We start from the raw sequence: 24,328 nt of genomic DNA, 5'->3' as shown, positions 1-24,328 counted from the left end.
CCTGGTCTTCAATAGGCTATTTACTGTAATTTCTCAAGTTGGATTGCGGTATGGTGATAAATATAATCACTGAAGATGTTAGACAGCAAACAGCTATTAGTAATACAAAGATAATGTGTGGCATCAGTGAAAACATTTCTAAATTCACCCTCTGAAAAATACATTAGGTTATGAAAAAGGTCTTAGAAAACAGTAATTCAGCTTCCTCAGAGCGTGAAACTCATTGAAGATGCTGAAGGGGAGATTAGCAAGTTACTTGATTAAGGTTTATAAGTATGTGCTAAGATTTCCTTCACTGTTAGGAGAAATGGTTGCTGATAACTGATGCCTTGGTATGCTGCAGAAAGTACAATCCAGTGAAGTAGTCAGATGCTAGAAAACAAGTACAAGACAACATGAATTAAGGAAAATTTGGATTATAAATAAAAAACAAATATTCAACAGGGGAAGTAATTAACCACATGCAGAGGTGTAATAATTCACTCACTTTTATGTTAAGACGAGACCTTACTTAGAGAAATGCTGTAATGAACACACACAGGAATAGAAATGAATGGAAGTGTTGTGGATTATTTTATAGAGAAGAACAACTCGGTTTACAATGATCCTAACTGGTTTGAAAATATAAACATGCAGTACCCATCAGTCTATAATTTGAAATATTCTCATGCTATTTAGAACACCATGAACCAGCTAAGGCTTAATTTCACCAGCAAGACAATTTCTTATTGCTTATAGCACAAAACTAAGCAGAAGACCTGTTCAGAATCAGGGTCCCTTCCTGCCAGGCAAGCACCAAACCCATGGCAGTATTCCTGCCACTGAGTAGCATACCTTTTGAGTAACATCTTTAATCTTAAATGTCATTTTTCTGCTGCAGATCTCCAACATATGATAATACAAAGTTCTCTGATGCATTTTAGATCAAAACCTGAAATTAAACTTAGATGAATTTACATCTGCAGGCATATTGCTACAACTTGGCTGTACATGCCTTTTGTCAAATAAATTTGTTATAAAACAGTATTTTCCATAAACCTTCCAGAAAAAAAGGAAATGTTTTGTTCATGGAAATGGCCTTGGTGTTAGAGTGGTAAAAATACTCCAACACTTTCTTGTTTTCATTGCACTTTAAATATATATATATAAATAAATATAAATATAAAGTATATGAAAATATAAATAATAAACAAAACAAAATATTATAAAAGCATTAAAATGTTTCTATGAAAGCATATTTTCAAATTCAATAAAAGTGACTAAGAAACCCTGTTACCTCTGCTTTGTATTCTTAATATTTAACAAGTACTTAGAAATCCAAACCATGAAGAATTATTTATTTCTTCATCATCCACATCTCAGCTGCCACCACAATACTGAAGTCAGTGTTTCATCAGGTGGCCTGAAGCAATAAACTGTGTCAGTTTCAACACCAAGGAAGTGGTGTGTCCATCTGTTCCAGATTTCCAGGCTGCCATTTTGACATACATACACAACAGCTGTTTTTAGATGCAAAGATTAAACTCACATTTCCCATTTTGGATGAATTCTTTTAGAGACTACTCTTCACGCACATCACCTGCATGATCAGTGTGATAAAAGACTCATGCCTTTGCATTCATTTTTTCACATACCGATACATGGCGATCCCCTTAACATGAAGTCAAAGAAAAGCACTAAGTCACTAAGTCTTAAAAACTCAAATGAAACGTATTCTGTACTGCTTTGCCCCCTGAGTTATGTGATCAGACACAAAAGCGCAATGTACCCTTAATTAACAAACCATAGCTAACAGCATCTCTACGTAAGTGCACGACAGTATTAAAACTGTTAGAAACATGGAGTTCAGACACACCAGTATGTCGCAAAGTCATATATTATTACTGAAATGGATGATGGAGTGTTGCCTCTGTTCAATAGATGCCCAAGATTTCAGATGTTCACTCACGTTCTGTGGACATTATTATGATAGTAAATCATTTATCAACAACAACGAGAAAAACACTTTCAAGTGGACTTCAAGGCAACGCATTCACTAGCAAAAAGCAGCTCATAAATCAACTTAAAAATATTACTATTCCTCCACAAGATAATTTCTTTTCCTGATGTATCCAGGGAACTCACTGTCTTCCTCAGGCAGAGTTGCAAAAGAAATATTACACACTGCTTTGTCAAACAGAGAGTATTTATTTGAACAAGCTTCATGGGAGAGTCTTAAAATCAGAATGGTGATTTGTTTCTGATTAAAGATATTTGGATCACGTAAGAGATTAATCCAACTCAACTCAACATCCTATCCAGTGATGCTTGATGCTTCAGACAGTGAGAGAAATCATACTGGATTTAAAAGTATAGACTTAAGAGACGTAGATAGATAGAACCCTAAGGGAATGCTAACTGATTGTCTGAAACTCAGACAAGTCAGAAGCAGACTGAAAATGAGACTCACGTCTTCTGAGTGTCAATAGTGTTTCTTTTCCATTAGATGGTTTTTTATTAGTTTTTGTTTTTTCTATTATATTGTCACTGGAAATATTCCAACATACATACCAATCTTTACTGCACTCTTGAACACATTTGCACTTTTTTGCATCTACACTGAAGAGAGATTCTTGGAATTAAATACTAGTAAACCTCAAGGCTCGACATAGGATATTGGTTGAAATAATCATTGAATAGAGAAAATCAGAAACGTGAAAGCATGTAGCATAATGCACTTATCAGTTTCATTCTCTAAGGGCAATGCTGTCTCATTAGTCTTTCAGCCTTCACACATAACTATCAGAGAAACGTCAGCCGATGCATAATATCTGGACCTGGATGTGTGCATCTCATTCCAAAAGGTAGCCAACTAAATCTATTTGAGGCCTTCCTCAAGAAGAAAAAGAAAATGTTTCACATTTGCCATAGTTTAAAAACTCACAGGCAGACAAACACCATGGAAGGAAACACCACCCAAGTAAAGGGTTTCTTCCTCAGCATATATCAGAGCCTTTAAAATTCTTCAACATAACAGGAAAATGTGTAAAGAACTGCTAATATCACATATGTAGATTTCCAAAGGGCATTTGGCAAGGTTACACAAAAAGCACTATTAGAAAATTCTAAGCCATTATTATTCCAAATCAATCCTGTCCAACACCTTTGTTCAAAACATGGTCACATAAGAGTAGGTTGCCTGGGATCATGTCCAGTCAGACTTCAAAGATCTCCAAGGATGAAGACTCAACAGCATTTGCAATTCATCACTTCCCAGAGTAGGTACTTATATTTGTTCAGCAGAAGTGGTATAGGATTCTGTTGACTAGATCTCTCTGAGATGGAGATTACTAATGACTGTCTAAAGACAGTATACAATTCCATTTTGGAAAATAAGAAGTCAGATAGGACACTGATAAGCTGAAGGAGTGTGGACTACTGAGTTGTGATCTAATGTAGATTGGTAGTGTAGCCTCTTTGAAATGAAACTAAGAGATGACACAATCAAGCTGCAAATGAATGCTGTATAGAGACAGTAGTGGTGGACTGAAGTGGCAGGAATGAGGAGTGCAAAAGCACTTGGATAAAAAAATAGAATGTCAAGAAAAAAAATTGGACTAAATGTGGGAAAAGAAACCAGTGGATTAAAGGAGGCAAAATGAATTGATTTTCATCTCCATCTGATAAAAAGGGCAGCAAAATGAAGTAAGAATAATAATTTGTGCTTTTTCTTCAGATTCTTCAAGAAGTTAAATTCTTCCCACTCAACACGTGGTTCTACAGTGTTGCTCTTTGCTGCAGTAACTCTGCAGGAACAGAAAACACAAAGTTACCAGAATTACAAAAGGTACTCAAATATAATTCCTAAAACAAACAGCTTGAGCTCATTAAAGGTACCAATTCTCAATTGCCTTAGCCACAGTGCTCAGGAGATGACATAATAGGTTGACATTTTACTACACTAGATTCACTCTCTGGAACTGTTCTAAGTATGAGTATATATGTAAAAATAAATAACTATTCTGAATATGTACGTATTATAATTGAACTCATTTGCCAATAAACTTATTATTCACTAACAATGCATATTCTAGGCATCTTTCAGTTATGTTTTCATAGTGCTATTTTCTGCATCAGCATGGGCGACATGCCTAATTCAAGCTACTTCTGTAAAAAAAAATGCAGTGTGAAATAAACTAACATCGTGGTAAGTTTAATGGTGTGCAATTTTCCCTTTCCAATCATATCTGGAGCAGCCTGGTTAAGGTATTCAAGAGTTCTTTAAGTACTGTCCTTGCTTCCACTTAATTCTGCTATTTTTTGTCTCTCATTCCATTGCACATTGACCATTTGAATTCTTTGTCTCTGTGTGTCAGTAACATATGCATTTCATGCGAGGCAATAAAAACAAATCATAAGCATTTATTGCTTGCTATGATTGCCCACATATCCAAGAAAAGGGGCATGAAGGAAAAGGAAAACTGAATTGCTGACACTTTTCTCTTTGATCTGCATGTTAGAGTGTAAACAGGGCTTGTCTGGCAGAACATGCCACAGAACAGAGCTGAATTTAGTCGCTACATTTCCCCATCCAAAATCAATGCGTATAATTAGCAGATGAAATATCTGCTGGAAACGGGTAATTTTCCATGTCAGCAGGTAGACGAGGAATCAATGAGGTAGTCTCGTTTCTCTCATTTCAACAAATTTGTTTCCATTAAGGGGCGTAACTCAGCTTGCCTAATGCAAAATAATAATAACAATAAATAAATAAATGAGAAGTGTCTGTTTGAGATACTTGTGTCTATCTCCTATGTAAAACATAGTATAAAACAGCAAAAAAAACCACAAAAGGACAGATTTCTGAGTACAAATGTCCATATTTCCATTTATATTAAAGAAAGGATTTAACTCAAGATGCACTCCTCCCAGACACATCTAGCTGCCTATAATGGATAAAGCATAGACAAATATAGTACAAATGGGAATATGTTTATTTTCATTCATCAGGGTCTCTATCCAAGCTGTATCTAGAAAAGCCTCACTCAGAATACACAGTAAGGTATCTAAGAGAATAATCTCTCATTTGTGCTTCAAAAAGATTGACATTAATTAATTCCTTTCCCTGGAAAACTGAAACCTAAAACCACAGTAATCACCACCATCATGAGTCTGTACAAAGTGAGGAAAGGCATGACAGATGTGATGAACAGTCCTGTGCATATGTATCAGGAATTGCCACAGGATAGAGAAATATGTGGTTTATCTGGGCTTCTTGAACAGAGGTTGGTGGGTATGGTCCCAAGCTGTTAAGAGTTCAAGAAGCATTTGGACAGTGCTCTCAGAAATATGGTCTGGATTTTGGGTGGTCCTGTGTGGAGCCAGGAGATGGACTCAGTGATGCTTGTGGATCTCTTACAACTTGGGATATTCTTCTAATATCGAAGGGATATTAGAAGGGAACAGGGACACCCTCATCCTCTTCCCTGCTCAGCCTGGCTGGGTCATGGCCTACAGGAGAATTTCATTTTTCTTTTGTTCCCCTTCCCCTTCCCCTTCCCCTTCCCCTTCCCCTTCCCCTTCCCCTTCCCCTTCCCTTTCCCCTTCCCCTTCCCCTTTCCCTTTCCCCTTCCCCTTCCCCTTCCCCTTCCCCTTCCCCTTCCCCTTCCCTTTCCCCTTCCCCTTCCTTCCCTTCCCTTCCCTTCCCTTCCCTTCCCTTCCCTTCCCTTCCCTTCCCTTCCCTTCCCTTCCCTTCCCTTCCCTTCCCTTCCCTTCCCTTCCCTTCCCTTCCCTTCCCTTCCCTTCCCTTCCCTTCCCTTCCCTTCCCTTCCCTTCCCTTTCCTTCATTTCTCCATGCTCTTCTTTTTTGTTGCACACACACATTTATACAGGCTCCTAAGATTATATTATTCTAACCACTCTTTGTTACCAACCATACAAATATGAGTACGTTTTACTCCCTTTTGTTTGGACAACTGCACTGAAGGATGAATTCCATTAATCAGCAGTGAGCAAAAAGTTCTCTTTGTGTATCACTAATCTAAATGCAGAAATTTGCTTTCATTGACCATGGAAGGCTCAACCTTTTGGTGTCATTATCATTAAAGCAATGGAAGTTGTTTTCACAGCTACCCTTTGTGAAAAGGTTTCTAGAATGTTTAACCCATCTCTTTTCCCCAAGGAAACATATAAAAGCTTTAATAAATGTATGTGTTTATTAAAATGCTACTAAAATCAGATTTTTTAAAAGATCAATTTTCAATTTCACCTACAAGTTCTTAAAAAAGGTCACAAGAAACATTAATTATCCTTATTTATTTATTTTTGTCCTGTTTTATTTCTGCTGAGAGAACAGGGAACTTAATTGCAATTGCCATCATTATGAGCAGCAAAATTAGACATGCATACGTAATGTTTTTAAATTTACATAAATTGATTATTAAAGGAAACAGAAAATCTGAGTGAGCATGTCTCCTTTGTTCAAAGTAAGTCCTGCCCTTCTGTTCTTCAGCAAAGATTATGTAAATAACTATGATCCACTATTTAGAATAAGTCTGGGACCACAGTTCAATCTCCCTCTCTTTGCTGTGATTTACAGGCAGAGAATAATTCCTTTTCAGCACTAAGAGGGCAATTGGTTTTAATCCTCTCTCTTTTGAGCCCCATAGTGACCTTTGTCACTTTGTCAAAACCTATAGACATAACCGGTCTTCAGACCATTTATTTTTCATTCACATCTCTAATGGCATACAGTGTGCTCTGAAAGTAGTCAAGGGAGAAGGAAAAAATTTAGGAACTCTAAAATATGACTTTTTCTGGTGATGAAAATCACACATGAGATTCGATGCTGCTTGATACAATTTTATAATGAGACAGAAGAGGAAAGGAGGGTGATGAGACACTGGAACAGGTCACCCTGGTTGCATTGAGCAACCTGGTTTAGTGGGAGGGATCATGCCTATAGCAGGGGGTTGGAACTAGATGATCTTAAAGGTCCCTTCCAACCCAAACCATCCTATGATTTTATGATTCTATGATTCTACGACATAGGTAATTTACTCTTCTCAGTCTTGACAACTCAGTACTGTCAAGGTTTGAGGAACATGCAGTGAAACAAGAAAACAAGCATATTGTGCTTTGCTTTATACTCCAAAATGCAATGCAGAAATGACACACTGGAATGGGAGGAAAACAATTAGTATTTTGGTTTGTCTATTAACAGCTCAGTTGTTGAGTGTATATGTAGATCTAGAGTGGAAAGCATCTCTTGTTTCTCTAATCTTTAAATTAAGTCTGCTTCGGTTTGCTTGTCTTATAGAAATTATCAACCTGCACAAATACAGACATACCTGTCTCCATTTTCCTGCTTTCAGTTCAGGTTGTCAAAACTCTCCTTCATGCTGTGGCACTTTCTTTGCAAACATTCCCATTCAGCTGCTTTCTGTTTCACTCCTTTCATCCCTTCGCCTTCCACATTTATGTCAAGAACTCAAAAATCCACTACTGGAGCTGTCTGTCATTACTCTGCTTAAACAGAAGTCCTTGTACTTGTAGAGAGGTACTAAGTAGAGAGGACAAAAAGTTACCTGACAAACCACAGCAATAACAGCAAAGTTTCACCAGGAACAATTCAAGCATTGCCTGAGCTCTGCAAAGACTTTCTGAGCTGTGTTGAGCAGTCTCCCTATGGGGGACATAGCAGATGCCTGTATGTGTAAGTATAGGAGCCTTGAAAAAAGGCTCTCTTAAAATAATATTGATTCTGCCCAAGAGGACTGAAAAGATTCAGTGTCAGGTCTATACAGGTTGTCTGATAGGATTTTTGTGGCTTGCTTGCCTTTTACAAGGAATATGTTTATTCTTACAGCACAGAAGTTCTCGCAGAATTCACCTCAAACCTCTGGACTCTCAGCTGATAAGTACAGCATAAAGGAGAAAGGAAAAACAGTGAAAAGACAGTTCCATCCCAAAAGAGCATTCAAATAGGCAAGTATAGATAGTGGCCAAGGCAACAGAGACACAGTGACCCCCTCCAGCTCAGAGGGCAGACCCACAGCAGAGCTGAAAACACGGTTGTGATTTGCAAAGGGATGTTGCACAGTTCCCAGCAAGGCTTTGCTTGCACCTCTATCCATCCCACCAGTATCTCAGCCCTCCTGATGTCGGTGGCCTCAACTCAGCCGCTAACTGCAATTCTGCAATGAGTTAGCACTAACTGCCATTTATTTGTGTTAAAGTCTGAGTGGAGACTGTGCTGCTTTTCCACCAATGCCAGCAGAGGTCCCTTGGCATCACAGCGCAGCTGCTGCTGCTGTGCTGTGTATATCTTGTTCACAAATAAAGACTCCTTTCTCTGGGGATGACAGTCTAGTGCTATTTTGTAGCTCTAAACCATTAAAAGAAGAAGAAGAAAGCAAGACACTTAGCAAGTATCTGGAAGACTTGCTGCATTTGCAGCATTAGATCTGGTATTTGGACAAAGTTTGCCTTAGCAGCCCCATTTTGCAGGCACAAATCAACATTCCACCTATTAGAGATATGATTGCTTCAGAGGCTGCCAGGATTTGTTTCAGTTATTCTGTGTTTAGCAAACAAGATCCAAAGGAATCTAACAGTGTACTGAGTGGAGACTTCAATGATTTCTAATTCCTTACTGTCTGAATCAGAGAAAAAAGAATTAAATAAAAATAATAATAATTTTAAAAAAGGATGGAGAGAGGAGAGGAGAGGAGAGGAGAGGAGAGGAGAGGAGAGGAGAGGAGAGGAGAGGAGAGGAGAGGAGAGGAGAGGAGAGGAGAGGAGAGGAGAGGAGAGGAGAGGAGAGGAGAGGAGAGGAGAGGAGAGGAGAGGAGAGGAGAGGAGAGGAGAGGAGAGGAGAGGAGAGGAGAGGAGAGGAGAGGAGAGGAGAGGAGAGGAGAGGAGAGGAGAGGAGAGGAGAGGAGAGGAGAGGAGAGGAGAGGAGAGGAGAAAATGGGGAAATTGAGAGAAAAAAAAATAGAAAAAAGAAAAAAGAAGGATTTCTTACTCCAGACAGCAGGTTTCATTTTTAATAATATCCTCCCAGACTGTGATTGCTATCAGACTTTGGCTATGACTCTTTTTGAATTATTCAGGCCAATTTGTACTGTAATCATATGCTTGTTAATACTGCTGCTTGCGTCTTTAATTCAAAAGAGTTTTACGTCTCTGCCCTGGAGCTGCTATCATCAAGGTTAGAGATAGTCTCTGTGAAACAATCTAGTTCTCAGCACTGTGGAGTAAACAGCAAGATGCTCTTTAACTTGCTGTTCAGGAAAAAAAAAAAAAGAAAAAAAAAAAAGATCAATAGAGATCATGTAGTAAGAAATGTGCAAATGTCAAAAAGCTTTTCTATTCAGTAACGTTGGGGCATTTGACAAGTTGAATTGTTATGAATTTTCATTTGAATGAGGAAAACCTTGATATATGCTGCAACAGAGTGGAGTACAGTGTGGCTCAGTAGCTACCACACTAGTAAATGATAACGGCTCTGCTTTTAGCTCCACCATTTACTGGGAATTTAACCCATTTACTGCACTCCCCAAAATAAGCTACATCTTCCCTCACTGTACAGTAATGCAGAAGTTGTTTCAAAGACTGAAGTCCAAGCCAATTTCAGTCTTTATCCTTATTACTTATTACAGTGTGTTAAAATACTGTGACATACAGTAAATGCTCAGCTGTTCATTTTACCCCATGGTGTTGTTTGTTTATTTGTTTTGTTTTCTCCTGCTATACATCATCATTTAGAATCACAGAATGTCTTGGGTTGGAGAGATCTCAAAGATGAACCATTTCCAACTCCCTTGCCATGGGCAGGGCTGCTACCCATCATATTAGGCTGTCCATCAAAATTAGACTTGAATACCTCTAGCGATGCAGCATCCAAAACTTTAGGAGCAGCTCCTGAAGGGTGGGCCCCATTGTACAAATCTTGGAGCTTGAAAAGCTGTGGGAAGCCCATGCAGGATCAGTCCAGGAAGAACAGCATCCTGTGGGAGGCACCTCACTTGGAGCAAAGGCAGAGAGTGGCCATGAAGAGCAGCAGAGATGAAGCACTGCGCACTGACCACAGCTCCCATTTGCCATTTCTTTGTGATACTCAGAGGGATGAAACAGAAGTGAGTGGTTGGTGGAGAAGATGGTTTTAATTCACTTTCAGTTTCTCGCTGCTCTAGTCTGGTGGTAGTTGGCAATAAAACAGATAAGCCTCTCTATCATTCTCTATCTGTCATTAACACAATCATTAACATTGGAAAGTCCACTAATAACATCTAGCTCAACCATCAATCCATCCCCACAAAGACCACCAAACCATGTCCTCAGTGCCACATTCACCTTTTTCTTGTACATCTCCAGGGTCAACGACTCCCCACCTCTCTGAGCAGCCTGATCCAATGCCTCATCACTCTATGGTGTGTCTGTTTTGCCCATGGTAGTAAATGGTGGGTGATTTCTGTGTCCTTATCTCAGCTTACAATTTTTTCATCATACTTTCTTCCCTATTCTTCTGAGGAGGGGGAATGAGAGAGCAGAATGCTGAGCTACCTACAGGTGTTAAACTGTAGATTTATATCTGTAAATCTGAATTATTTAGCTATATATATGGCAAGCTCCCCACTGAAATATTAGAACATTGAAAATGTAGTTTTAATCGGTACCTTTCCAGCAGTGTATTCATATTTGAATGTATCTCAGCATCAATTCACAAGAAAAACTAAAAATAATAATAATAAAAAAGATGAAGGCCAATTGAAATGTGGCAGTCAGTGTTGTCTCCTAATCAAGTTAAGTTTTAAAGCACTGCAGTTGTTATTGTAAACTTAACATTTACAGTACTTAACAGTTACAAATAGAACAGAGGTAGTTCTATTGCAAGATTAGAGGCACTTCTTTTTCTGGGGATCGTAAAAATTAACAAATAAACTCTGATTTCAAGTGCTTACCATCTAAGGAGATTAGGAAAGAAGCAGAAGCACAGAAGGGGAATTGATATGTCCCAGGTCACTATGCGACTCCAAGATAAGAACTGTGAATTTAATGGGATTTCTGGTTTGGTGGGGAAAAAAAATAAGAAAGGAAAAAAAAAATAAAAATTGACCACCACTTCATATTCTATACTCAAAAAAACAAAACTGTTTTGGGTCCAATTGCTAATATCCAGCTCACATATTTCATTATGAAACAACACAATGGAAAATAACGATGCTTGTGAAGAAATAGAAATATGTTAGGCCTTTTATAATTTTCAAATGCAATTTTGAGTTCATTCCAAAGCAGAAGCATCCTTTCATGACTAAATATTTTGACTTTTATGAAAAATTCTCTTGATTTATTTTTTTCAGGCAAAATACCATCTAATGGGACCACATAATGACCACCTGCTTCAAACCACAGGTTTGTACTCCTCCAAATATTTTTTTAGTGCATCCTTGGAACTCAAGTGGGCCTTGATGAAAACTGTTAAAGAAACTCATTTCAGTGCACAAATTATTTATCTCATATCTGAGAAGTCCCAAATGAACATCCTCCATTGTAAAACCTCCACAGCAAAAACAGTAGGGAAGGAAACTGACGGTGCTTCTGGAGAGCAAAATCAGGCTGCGTGTTTGAGTTGTATAATGATTGTAAATGCGCTGATAGATAGGAGAGGGTTCAGCTGGTTCAGACTTGCAGTCTCTAAATGCATTAGAAACATTGTAAAGCACTGTTCTTCACTTGAACACTCTAGAGTTATTGAATTAACTGGTTTGTTGTCCCCACATCAACAGATGCTCCTGGATGACATTAAATATTGAATAGTTTCTGGTAACACGGGCAGAGTATAGAAGCCACCAACAGAGAAAACAGTGGGGGACAGGCAAGGTCTACTAGGGCAGTTTTTTTCCTGTCTTTTGAGTATCTGTTGATGTATGTTTATTTTCTCCCCCCATCCTTCAGCTGTAGATTTTGATGACCCTTTTAGCCCAAAACAGTGTAAAAAGCTCTAAACCATGAATAAATATATAAACAAACAATCAAACCTTCCACCTTCCTAGTGCATAATTTACAGAGCTTGCCTAAGAGAGGGTCAGACCCCAAACAAGCGTAAGAATAGATAAAAATGTGTTTATTCTCAATTTTTATGCTTGTTTTTGTTTTGCTTTGTTTGTTTTTTCCAAATATACTATTTTCCTTGAAAAGAAACGGTGAAGCACACATACACACACAAAAGCTGAAGAATTCAAGAAAACAAAGGGCAAGAAGGAGCACGAAGCTGCTGCTTTGTAGCTCCTTTCTCTGAGTGCAGCAGTCATTTACAGTGTGACACAGTGGGAGAGGCACCAATCTTCTGTTTGAAATACCTGATATGTGGAAACTCTCCTCATACAGAATCACAGAGTCATAGAAACATTAAGGTTGGAAAAGACGGCTAAAATCATCTAGTCCTAACCACCAGTACTGCCCATCAAACAATGTACCTAAATAAAATGTCTCTATATTTCTTGAATGTCCCCAGGGACAATGACAGCACCACCTCCACCTTTTGAATTTCTTGGATATATTCCCTGAGAAATGAGCAGTCAAGACTCAGGAAAGTGAACAGAATGGAAAAATTGATCGGTGGCTGTCATCCAGCACTGACTGCCTGTTGAATTTTTAGCCTTTCCTTTGGTAACTCATCAGATACGTAGATGGAATGCCAACTCAGTCTGATGTAGATGAACCAGATATTAGGATGCTACAGATTCCTCCGGTGTTATACTGGAAATCATCTATCACTTTCTGGCCCTTAGACTGAGATGGAAGGAATTTCGGTGCTGGTTTACTCTGGATGTTTTCCACTAGTCCTTAAGTAGCTGAGTCCTAGCTTGAGAAAGAACAATAAGAGAAATGGCTAGGGAAATTTGCATTCTTTCAGTGCACTCCATACCTTCTCTTCTGTTGTATGAGTACCTACAAGAGATGTTTGAAGAAAGCTCAAAGTGCTAGGAGTAGTTCCGGATAAAATCAGTACAGGTGGAAAAATCTAAAAGCCTTCAAGGAAGATCCCCAGTTTAAAGATGAGATCTCATCTTCTGTGCTTGCCCTTTTGGTTTTCCAGAGGATGGTGGTTATGCTTTATCTAGATTTATACACCTGACTGTGCAACAAGGGAGATATTGCAGTGGAACATTTGAGCTGCATTTGCCCGTGAGTTGTAATCCTCCTTTTATCCGTCTCCTTTATTCTGTTATCTGTTATCTGTTTGTGGTAGAGCGGTATCAGTAATCAATATTTCAGTTCACTGATAAAACTTTTTTTTCCTTTGTATCAAGGCCAACTTGCAACAAATTATTCTCGCCAATAACATTACCCTCTTCCTTTCAAAAGAGTGTATTTTCAATCAAATGAAATCTTTCATTTATTTATAAAGGCATGTTTTTCTCTCTTTCTGATCTTCTTATTATTACATTTTGGTGAACTTTGTGAAAAAAACGCTTGCTCAAAACTGGAAATTTCAATTTTTTTTTGCTATAACAATAATGAAATAAAACTTGAACCTTTCAATACTTTCTTTCATCAATTTTTTTTTTAATTCAAGTGAAATAATATGATCAAGAATTAACTGAATAAACTTATAGGGATAGGATTAGATAAATCTCCATTGCGGTATTTTGTAACTGGCTTCTATTTATAAATATAATTGTTATTAACGTCCATTAGTTTTAATGGCCCATGTTTTCAGATAGGAATTGTCAGCTTAAATGTGTTTGAAAATCTCTACCTTTGAACTGTGTCCCAGAGGTCAGAAATAGTCCTGTCTCATTTTGAGGAAGGATTTGTCTGCTACTACCCCCAGCAGAACAAGGTCATTTGGGTCCTATTTTTTGCTGTCCAAATAGCAATGTGAAACAGGGATCTTTCTCAGAAGGGCAGCTAGGAGAAATGCATGCAGACAGCAAAACATGTTTTATTCATGTTATACTCCGACAGATAAATTCCATTAGCTGATATTTTAGAAGCCTTTCAAGCCATTCCTATAGGCAGTAGAGTGAACTGCATTTATTCCTGCTCAGACCATCAGTTTCCACAAATTTTAAAGGGACAAGTGAGTACATGGGATTTATCAGCAGGATTTTTTGGCTCAGGTATCTCTCCTGTTGGGGCTTGTCTGCGTAGAAAGGACATAAAGTGCCATCTGTGATAGGAGAACTTAATGTGACTTCAGTGTCAAATCCCAGTGTCTTTCCTTGTACATTTAAGCTGGTTTAATATCTGTTTTGTAGTTTAAGATGGCTCTTGCTGTTTGATAATTTCTTTTCCCCTTGTTAGCAAATCACGAGTCATCTCATCCTGTGCTTCTACATAATCCTTGCCATTCAGAGCACTCTGAAGGCCAAAGTGTGTCTCTTGCTAGTTCAAACTTATTGAGTCTTCAATTAGCACAGGAGCCACAGGGTGTTTCATCTCTATGATGCCAGCTCATTTGTGAACTCAGTAACCAGGTTGGGATGTGTACTGCAGAAAACTGTGCTGGAAGGACTGTAAAGCAACTAGAACTTTCCTTCCACAGGGCTGTTACGGGTTGCTTAATTTCCCAGATCTGCTGTTGGGTCTCGTTGCCATTGTTCGTAAGTGAGGCTACATATTTTTTCAGAGAGATCTTCTAAAAGATAATGATTCCAGCTAAAGATGCATCTTTGGCCAAGTGAGATGTTTGGGGTTCCTGTGCATAGTGAAGGCTGTGTGAGGTCAGGTGTTCTAGTGGTCTAAGTGAAGTATTTCTCACAATAGAAGGATGGGATGCCATCCAGAAGCACTTGGACAGGCTCGAAAAGTAGGCACACAAGAATCTAAAGAGGTTTAACAAGGCCAAGTGCAAGGTGTTGCTCTTGAATTGGGGCAATCCCAGATATGTGTACAGAGTGGGGTAAAAAGGTCAATGAGAGCATCCTGGAAGAGAAGGACTTGGAGATCCTTGTGGAAGAAAAACTGGACATGAGTCATGGGATCATGTGATTTCATCTTCAAGAGAAAGAAAAGGAACCTGAGCATGTGCAGCAGTAGCTAGGAAGGTATCTTATCTTGCAGAGAGAAAGTTAGACCAGAGGATTTTTATCCCATAAAACTGTGGTTTTGTTTTTCAGTGAAAGGAAACATCAGAAGATTTGGCATCCACAGATGATATGGCAAAGTGAGACCACTGTCTTCTGACTGTGCTCATTCTTTCAAGGCAGTTCAAGTACCACTATTCAGAGAGGTCACTAAAACCTCACAGGGTTCTCTGTGTATTTTGCAGCACTCCTATGCCGTTCTTTTTGTCCTCTTCAATAATTGGATGCAGATGCACCTTTTGTACTACAACTATTTTTATTAGAAAACCTGATATAAACAATTAGACACATCTGATTGATTAATTTTTCACAGTTTATTCCTTTCTCTTTTTCACTCAGCCAAAGAGACAGCAGAATAGAGTTGTTAATCCCAAACTGCTATTAAGCTACATCCTCACAATTTTTGTTTTGAACACAACAGAATCTCTGTACAAATAAATCTTCATAAATCAAATCAAGACTGACCTTTGTGTACCCAAAGAGCTCAGTGTTTCAGTCAAGTGTGTTGATGGATAGTTTTGCTTTTACCATATGCTGATTTTACTTCTATTTGTTACTCTAATAGGTGCTCTTTTCTTTCATAAATGAATATGCCACACTAGAATCCCATCCACAGTGCTCTGGAGAGAGTAGAATTTTCAAACCAACAATTTTGCAAAATGTTATCTGAAGCTGAGAGGTACTTCTCTGAGTCCCTGCATTCAAATCCATTGTATTTTTTCTCTTACTGTATATTTTCTTCTCCCACTCTCGCTCTTGATTAATGCTCAAATATGTCCAAGAATTACTTCATAACAAACACTCCAGAGAACATCATTTGCCCGTATAACACACTGATATCAAAAGCAGATGAATTTCCCAGGATGAAAATTTCCTACTGAAACCAGATTGCCTTATAAGAATTAGCTGAAATTAAAGCAATTAGACATGGATATTGTTAGAGCAGAAATAGTATTGAGGAACTTAACTGTCTGACTGATATAGGTTTGAGTACTTTGAGATAGTTTTGTGTGTCAGAAACTTGCTGCACAAGAAAGGTCAAGGGATTGTAGAGATCGAGAATATAAGAATGAAGAATTGACAGTTGCAGTGACAGTAATTAATGGGATTCTCTTCCAATTCATGACACTTGAATTGTGAAGTTTGAACTTTATTCCTATGGAAGCAAGAGACATCAGAAGAAAACACAACCTAAAGGTCAATGGCACTGATGGTAAATTAAAACCAACAGACCTGAGTGTCAGAGTGCAGAGCCAAGGAAATGCCAAATATAACTTAGATGGATTTGATTGCTTTTCCCAGCACACTTCCTATTGCCTTAGTTTGCTTCCAGGAACCTGGCTTCCTTCTCTGCTCTACTGAAGAGTAGTTTCACTTTTCAGTTCTCTCTACATGCCAGTACATATTTCTCAATAGACACACAGTGACAAGCCACTTTTCTATGCTGAGCAATTATCTCTTCTTGAAGTCAAAGCAGTTTGAGATGATGCTCACTGGGACAGTCTGGCCTAGGAATTTCCCCTGACTCGGCTCCTCTGTTGATGAGGACCCTGAGAGTCTTTGCCAGGGTTGAACCAGGTGTGATTGCTTTGTCAGCTCCTTGCAAATTCGTATATATTTAAGCACATTAAACAGCTGCTGGGATTCATTCAGGGAGGACTGTTTTGTTAGGCATGCCTTCCTGTCCTTGAGAAGCAAATCAAAAGATAGCTCACGCTGTCCTCTGACATTGCATGCAACCAGACAACAGACTGGCCTCTTGAGAAAGGGGAGAGAAACCACTCAGTGATACAAATTGCTGACATCATATGTCCTATCAAGTACAAGTAGCAGGACGAAAGGATAGAGGGAACACATCAAGCACAGACAATGATTTTTGTCTGTATCTTATCACAAGAGTATGTTGTGCAAGATGCAAAATTACAGTTGTTTGAGACTCCAGTACAAGCATAAGGATAGTGGCTTGCCAGCTGTTTTCAACATCTGCACATTCAGGAGCAGGTGGTGATTCAAGCCCTTTTATTTTAACTTAGTGTTTCCAAAATTAAATGGAAAAGCTTATATTCTTTTTCTGTATAAGTACTTATTTTCAGCTCCACTCAGAATGATGCATAAGCTGAAATACACATTTAGCCAGTACTTTCAGGTTTTACGACTATAACACAAGGGACCATGGCAGACCAATTGAGCATGGATGACCCTAAAAAACCATGTTGTCCTGGCTGCTCTCCCATAGGAGGAGTCCATCTCTCCATACACAGGGAAGCCCAGAGGAACAGGCACAGTGGGGGAGCCCCAGAGATCTAGTTAGATATAAATCCATGCTTGTGGATCCATAGGAGCTTTCCAGAGCTGTCCCAGAAGAACCTCAGCCTCCATGGACAGGAGTGACACCAATCCAGTGGGTCAGTGGGAGGGGGTCACTTCACAGGCTGAGCTGCCAAGAGATGGGAAAGAGGATAATGCTGTTGGTCCTGCCTGTGTTAATGAGAGAGTTGCATTTATGTTAGGATCTGTGTGGCTAGCCATGCATATATATATATGGATCTATGAATTGCAATTTCTCTGCGTATGTGCCTGCCGGGAATACATGATCAGGTTTGCTACTGGATGGTCCTGGGGACATCTTTATTGAGCTACAGGATTTGGCAACCCTCTCAAGTGACCTTCCAAATTTCTGTGTATAAAAATTATGTAATCTACACTAGTGATCTGTTTCCCGTTATTCAGTGCATCGCTGCTTAATCAAACTATTGTTATCTGTCTTAGAGGAGAAATTTGCAGCTGGAGCCAGTGTTTTAATGATGTTCAACAAAACAGAAAGTCACTTTTTTTGCAGTTTCAGAACATTAAGTTTTTTTCTTGCATTTGGCCACAGATCTACTATAATTCCCAGATCCTTTTCAGCAAAACTGCTACCTTGCCAGGTATCCCCTAGGTTACACTTTGGTAATTACTTTTATCAGAATTGAGAATGTATGCTGATCTAGGAAAATATGCATCTACTCTTTTCACATCATTTTTTTCCCACATTTGTCTAGATCATTTTGACTAACCACTACATCTCATATTAAGTCCTTCCCACACCAGTCCTTCCAGGTCAGTAACTAATAACCCTTGATTTCACTACTCAGTATATTTACGGCAGCACTGAGCTGTATCAAGCACAAATCTCTCAAGAGTTCTATCTGATAAAACCATCTATTTGTCATGTGACTTTTCCCTGCTCTCCAGTCACAGGTTTTAGTCAAGTTTGCCTTCTCTCAGAGTAGTTTTGTTTAGGTCATGTTTCTCTAGCTCAGTGATAGGAATGTCATGCCATACTGTTACAAAGCTCCACCGAAGACAAGTACTGGAAGCTTTTACCCCTTTCGCTGTGCTCCACAACGCTCTTATCTTGCCACACAGTGAAACTGCATTTGTTTGTTCTTGACAAATGCATTTCTTTGTCATCCTGAGTACTTAGACATTGTCTGTTCAGTTTTATTTTCTTGGAATTTTTATAGAAACTGAAGCTTCCGCTCCATGTTTTGTTGTTTGTTGTTTTTAGTTCTTCTTCTTTCTTTCTTTCCATGCTCCTTTTCTTACAGAACATCTTGAAGATTTGAGATGACATCAACAAATTACTTAAACATGTATGATGAAATTTAACATGGCCAATTGATTTTAATTAAGTCATTTGGCTAGCATCTATGGTTCTTTTCCTATCAAAGACTGCGTAGGATTTTTTCATGTTGGTATTTCTTGGAGTAGTTACTGCTTAGTTGGCTCTTTTGTGAATTCTGGTAACATAAAGGACAAGACTCTTGCTTTTCTCGCAATATCTGCTGACCCTTTCTCAATGCCACAGAGTGATTTTAGCATTATGAATGCTTTTGTTGTGCTTATTTTAATGGCGTGCTCACAAAAGCTTCCTTTTTCCCATGCTGCCTCTTTTTAAATGATCTCATTTTATCACGAAGTTGTTCACATTTCAATGAGTTTATTCTCAAGTTATATGTAGTTTGTTTGTCAGACTGGACTTACAGCATTTTTGCTTTTTCTCTAGTAGTTGTGTTTCTTGAATCAACTCACAGAAACAGATTCCGGCTTCCCTCTTTCTGCATGTCAGTAACATAGCCATAAACCCTTGGTGGGCCTCCCTTTGTGGCACTGTATTACTTATAATTATAAGGTTATTCATATGGGAATGGAACAGAAGAATTTGCTATTGAAATCTTGTTTCACTGACAGTCTCTATTCTTATACACAGGCTTTAGTTATGATACTTAACCAGAAAAACAATTACAGTTCTTTGTAAAGAACAACACATTTTAAGACTATTAAATTTACACAACAATGCTACCGTCCTCATGGGCCACATATAAGGTATGAACCCATCAACAGGTTCACAAGTATTCCTTTAGTCTTACTGTATTTACGCTAAAATTAATTGAATTCACTGAGTGGCTGGTTGGAAAGGGAAGTCTCTTCAGGGCTGAGCAGATAAAACGATGGGATGTGATTTCTCTAATCATCTCCCAGAAGAGTGAAATAAAATCATCTATATTCTTCCACTGATGCTTGATAATGATATCAAGCATCAGTGGAAGAATATAGATGATTTTATTATCAAAGAGACTTGATGCTCAGCACCCCAATCTCGAATCATTAGATGACTGTCCAGTTACTACCTGCTTCTACCTGTGCCTTCAGGTACAGAAAAGGTAGAATTTTACCTGAGAGCTTGTATTTCTAAAAGGTCATCCAAGAATAGAACAATAGTTTGGATGCAGTACTTTATAGCATTCATAACTTGTACAATGTAAAATTCTAGGCCATGTGCAAATGTCTGAGGTGTTATAAAATATATCTATATATTTAAAATATACTTATCTATATATTTAAAATATATTTGTGGCATGCAAAATAAGAACAATATAGACAGATCTGTCAGACAACCTAGTAAGCTAGGATTGTAAGATAAAGCTAGTAATGAGATTTAAACATCCACATAACACATAGCATAATTAGATCAAAACAAATGTCCATGTCCATCTAATAAGGATGCTAAGTGGATGGCAAGTATGTAGCAGAATTTCTTCATAAAACTCTCCCAAACTTCACTGATTTGCAGCTCATGAACTCCCTGAGCCATAGGTCACATTTCAGTGTTTATTAGCCCTGCTAAATTATTATTATTACAATATTTGGAGATATTATTATTGGTCTGCATTACTGTTCTGTTATTAATAATAAATGTTCATTCATCCTGACCTAGCAGAAAAGGTTCTGTTCAACTACAAATAACTATGCATTATTAAAAATAATATCCATGTAATCATTTCCATTTTCTTTCCTTTCTTAGCAGGACTGGGATTAAGTCCATCATGCTACAGAGAACAGTGTTCAGAAAGAGAGAGTGGTAGATATCCTACTGATCCTTTAGCATTCTTCTGTGTCACTCAGCACAGAAACACCCAGTTCAGATTTTGTGATGCTATTGTGCTAATAAATCATGACCCACATCCCTTTCACTTCATCAGAGACTCTTGCAAAAAACAATCCCAAGAATAGATCAGAAAGCCATCATTTTTTTCCTGCCTGTAATCACTTGACAAAAGAGAACATTTCAGATTGATTCAAAATTGTTCTTAGAGTCTGTATTTTGTCTGAGGAAAACCTGATGCATTTTCACATAAAATTGATTCTCTCCCTTAGAAAAATGAAAAGTCAATTGTTGTTCATGCAAAAAAAATGTTGACTATTTTCAACTCTGCCACAAATGCCACAGCTTACTTGGAAAAGATTTTTACTTTCTCTGCTGTTTCTACATAGGGCTTGGAGAACTCAAAACTTCATGTACATTCCACATAAAACACTGGAAGATTAGAAGGAATTAAATATCCCCAAACACAATATATCAGTATGGGTAAAGTGTAAACATTATGTACAAGGAGCACAGCAAAATAATTCCATTGATTTTAACACAGTTACCCATTCTCAGATCTAATAACCCAAGTAAAGCTCTCTTGAAACCCACTAGCAATTGTGTATGTAGAAAATCTAACCACTGATTTATCTCCAACACCTACAGAATTCCAGATCAACCTATGACATCTGCCTTTCTGGCTTGGGCCCTTTTCAGTTCATATTCACATGTTTATTGGAAAGAAAGACTGGTTTTGTGTGCGAAGTTTTCCTGATCTCTGGACATTTCCTGTGTTTTATAATGTTTTGAAGACACAGTGCCCCACCAGCTGATCTTAAAGGACTGTGTTCCTGATGCAGTTTGAAAAGTAGCACCTCATGGTAAGTCAGCCTGAGAGCATGGCATTCCAACTGATTTTAGTCTCACACACTTTTGTTTCTCTCATTTAATTTTTTGCCTTCTCAGCTCAAGGCAAAAAATGGTTTTCTGTCATTTTCTCAGCAATGAGCAGACAAGTAGGAGCAGAAGACTGGATTAAAAAATACATATCTGTATTTTCAAGCTTGTTTTCCAGGGTAGGCAGAGAAGATATGGAGTCTCCTCCATGGGGATCTTCAGGACCTGCCTGGATGTGACCCTAACAGCCCAGTCTGAATGTCCTTAGAGAGGAGAAGCTGGACCAGATGGACCAAGAGGTCCATGAGTACAGCCACAGCTTTCCTTGGCTGATATTTGCCTAATAGAGCACAGAGTTAGGAAATGCCATAACATGAATTTCTGATCTCGTATCTGAATGATTTATAGAATTATAGAAGGTATTAAGTAGTATTATATAATATAGTAGTTATTATATAGTAGTATTAAATAGTATTTATTGGTATGATCAACATTGCCCAGGCAAGCTGAGGTCAAAAGGCAGATTTTAGTTAATAGAATTTATTAATGCTAATCACAGGTGCAGAACTATCCATCCTCAATCTACTGGAAGAAAAACATTTCCTAGTCTTAATACTATAGAATAATAGAATCCTTGGAGTTTGAAGGGTCCCTTAAAGGTCATCAAGTCCAATTCCCCTGCAGTGAACAGGGTTACCAACAGTTAGATCAGATTGATCAGATCCCCTCCAGCCTGACCTTAAATGTCTCCAGTGATGGGGCACCCATCACCTCTCTGGGTAATCAGCACCAGTGCTTCACTACCCTTATTGTAAAGGAACTATTTTTTTATGCCCAGTCTAAATCTCCCCTCTTTTAGTTTGAAAACATTTCCCCTTGTCCTGTCACAGCAGAACTTGCTAAATAGTCTGTCGTTTCTTATTGCCTTCTCTTCTCTTGGCTGAACAGCCCCAGCAATCTCAGCCTGTCCTTGTAGAGGATGTGTTCCATCCCATGGATCATTTTTGTGGCCCTCCTCTGGACACTTACCAATAGGTCTGTGTCTCTCCTCCTTTACACTGATTTGAATTGCAAATTTCACTTTGTATTTTTAAAACTCATTTGCTTCTGCTGGAATAAGCCATTCTGGCAGCTAAACCAATATAGCTTTTGTGTGCAAGCAGACTGAACAAGCAACTCACATTACTATCTTTAAGTTAGTCAACCCAAACTGTTTTCAGGAGAAAGCTAGGAAATGTCAAGATGTCAAGAAAAATGTCTTGAATAAACATCTGATAACTCTTACATGAAGAATATGGAAATACTAGCCAGTGAAAGAGGAATAACAGAGGTTGAACTCTGTCCTGTAGGTCACAATGGACTGTAATATGTATCTTAACTTTTAAGCTAGATTTCCACTTTCACAGATTTGTCTGTATGTGGAGAGGAGAATAATTTCTCAACCAACAGTGTTATGCAATAGCATCAGCTTCAAGAAAGAAAGGATAAAAGAAAGAAAGAAAAAAGGAAGGAAGGAAGGAAAGAAGAAAGGGAGGAAGGGAGGAAGGGAGGGAGGGAGGGAGGGAGGGAGGGAGGGAGGGAGGAAGGGAGGGAGGGAGGAAGGGAGGGAGGGAGGAAGGGAGGAAGGAAGGAAGGAAGGAAGGAAGGAAGGAAGGAAGGAAGGAAGGAAGGAAGGAAGGAAGGAAGGAAGGAAGGAAGGAAGGAAGGAAGGAAGGAAGGAAGGAAGGAAGGAAGGAAGGAAGGAAGGAAGGAAGGAAGGAAGGAAGGAAGGAAGGAAGGAAGGAAGGAAGGAAGGAAGGAAGGAAGGAAGGAAGGAAGGAAGGAAGGAAGGAAGGAAGGAAGGAAGGAAGGAAGGAAGGAAGGAAGGAAGGAAGGAAGGAAGGAAGGAAGGAAGGAAGGAAGGAAGGAAGGAAGGAAGGAAGGAAGGAAGGAAGGAACAGGATTTATGTCGGTGTTAGTGGCATAGAATCATAGAATGGCTTTGGTTAAGAGGAACCTTAAAGAATGTCTAATTCCAACACCCATATGCATTACTCTACACTTACCAAAAGATGGTAAATTTAATCCTTTGTTCCAAAAAACAGTTGATTTGCATAGCTGCATCCATTCTCAGAGCTCTTTGGCAGTCTATCATATTAACTCCATGGAATGCTCCCTTGAGTATTGACATTTTCTTAGATACAGATTTTTGAAGAAGGGAGAATTCACTCTTGGTTAGAACAGCAATTCATACTGACCTCATCTCTTTCCCCCTCAGGCAATTCATACTCTCTCCACTACCTGCACTTCAGAAGAGTGCACAGTTAATTATTCATGAAGATCTGAGGACTTTAAACTCCATTGATTTCTTGTGTCTGGCTCTTGATTGCATCTGGTAAATTCATTCCTGTTTGATGGCATTAAGTATTTTGAATAATTAATATGGTAATTTCTCTTGAGCTGAGGAGCAATTGTTACCTTCTGTTGGTAGAAGTATCGGAAAGGGAATAGTCTATAGGGCACTTTTCCCACTTCCTTTAATGTCAACATGGTGCTTAATGTAAGTGCCTGTCTGAAAGCTATTGCTTCTATGAGACTTTAGTGCCAGCACAACTGGGAGAACAAGCTCTTGCACAGATATTTGTTATTACAGTGTGCTTTTAATTGCTTGAAAAACAATCAAAACTTCTAAGCTACACCAAATATAGGAAAGTTGAACCACAAATAAACCTAAAAACATCTCCTTGATCAATCATGGTCTTCTGAAATCAAGGAAAATTGAGACTGTAGGCTTTTCAAAAGTAGGACTGAATACTGGGATCCAAACTCTGATTAGAGCAGTATTTTACTGTACACTTGAAGAAACGTAACCTATTCTGGGGTTAATAGACTCTATAATGACTTCTGAAGCCTCCTGTCCAGACCAAGGGAATGTAATCCCATTCCTAATGGACCTCAGCATTGGAAC

At 38.6% G+C, this 24,328-nt stretch overlaps 1 long non-coding RNA gene across 2 annotated transcripts; it reads right to left on the bottom strand.

Annotated features, from left to right (window-relative positions):
* Positions 1-2,167: 2,167 nt before the first annotated feature.
* LOC116652994 (uncharacterized) lies at positions 2,168-23,678 on the bottom strand. Of its 2 annotated transcripts, XR_004306303.2 has the most exons (3): positions 23,427-23,663; positions 7,329-7,540; positions 2,168-3,785 (listed from the first exon to the last, which is right to left on the bottom strand). It is a non-coding gene; the product is annotated as an uncharacterized LOC116652994 (long non-coding RNA). The 2 variants fall into 2 exon arrangements; XR_014942378.1 differs by lacking the exons at positions 2,168-3,785; positions 7,329-7,540 and adding an exon at positions 15,370-17,511 and having other exon boundaries at positions 23,427-23,678.
* Between the last annotated feature and the right edge of the window lie 650 nt (positions 23,679-24,328).

This window comes from Coturnix japonica, chromosome 2 (genome assembly GCF_054131305.1).
Source record: "Coturnix japonica strain WE chromosome 2, WE-NBRP24, whole genome shotgun sequence".
Taxonomy (NCBI): domain Eukaryota; kingdom Metazoa; phylum Chordata; class Aves; order Galliformes; family Phasianidae; genus Coturnix; species Coturnix japonica.
This window is presented reverse-complemented; position numbering and strand designations above follow the sequence as displayed.